Below are 1268 nucleotides of genomic sequence, written 5' to 3'. Positions count from 1 at the left end.
CATCTTGAAGTTCATCATTCCGATCAACTGAATCCCGTACGAACAATGTTATTTAATACATATTGATTTATAAGAGCTGTTATCTCACCCAGTTCGTGTTCTAATGCATTGATGTGTTATTAACGACTAGTTCAATATTTATAGACAGGAAACTGAAAACTTTCTATTTATAAAAAACATATGCGCCCGCCTCCTCATATCTCATAAGATCAAGGACCACAAAAAATGAAGATGTACATGTTTTTTTTTCTTTTCTTTTCGACACTGTCCTTTGTCTTTTATACGTATATAAAATGTGTTATGCATACTTGAAAATGGATGAAAACAAGCGTATTCTTTTACATTCCTACAATAGATCAAAGGTGGGGACGGGATGTGACTATAATCAAGTAAGGTCGACAAAACGGAGTCTTATTCTTAAATATGTTGGTGGAAGTTAGGTGTGTTGACTTTGGGATTATTACAAATATAAAGTCATTAGCGACGTCTTTAATTTTCTTATTGTTATGAAAGTCAAATAAAACAGCTGTATATGTTGAAAATATAAAAAGATACGGGGTCTGCTGCACTATTTGCACAGTAAATTTTTTTCTATATATACGAACGTTTCGTTCATTGTAAATCGCATCTCTCAACCTTCTCTTCTCTCTATAATAAACTATTTCTATCAATGTTAAAGATTCTACGGGTATAAATCTTGCCCTTATTTAAATTCTCGCGATACAATAAAATTCCAGTTCTTTTTATAACACGTTATCAGCACGATCGTTCTCAGTTCTGGTAAAATTTATTTGTATCATTTATACCCTGCTATAATGGTCGGTATACCGCCTCTACTATTATTTATATCATGTTATAATGGCCGGAATACCGCCTATATTATTTATTAATAATTTAATTAATTTATTGGTCGGCCGAGCCGCCTTATATTCTGTTTATTATTTATTGGTAGGCCGAACCGCCTTATATTCTGTTTATTATTAATTGGTCGGCCGAGCCGCCGTATAATTTATTTATTACTCTGCATTGATCGGCTAAACCGTCGCATGATTGGTTGTCATAACATAAATATTTTATTGTCATAACTTTTTACTTTTATGAAATTTTATAGATTTGATTGACCGTTTAATACGATATTTTCAGACTAATTTTTGGTGCACTTGATTTAACCCCAACGGTCACAAAGAAATTTTTTCAAAAATTTCCCCTTTCTCCAACGGTCATGAACAGTAATTTTCATCTATAAATACAACTCATTTTCACTCCAT

Source organism: Brassica oleracea, chromosome C8 (assembly GCF_000695525.1).
Source record: "Brassica oleracea var. oleracea cultivar TO1000 chromosome C8, BOL, whole genome shotgun sequence".
NCBI lineage: Eukaryota > Viridiplantae > Streptophyta > Magnoliopsida > Brassicales > Brassicaceae > Brassica > Brassica oleracea.
The sequence above is the reverse complement of the archived record's forward strand: the minus strand, read 5'-3'. Positions refer to the sequence as shown.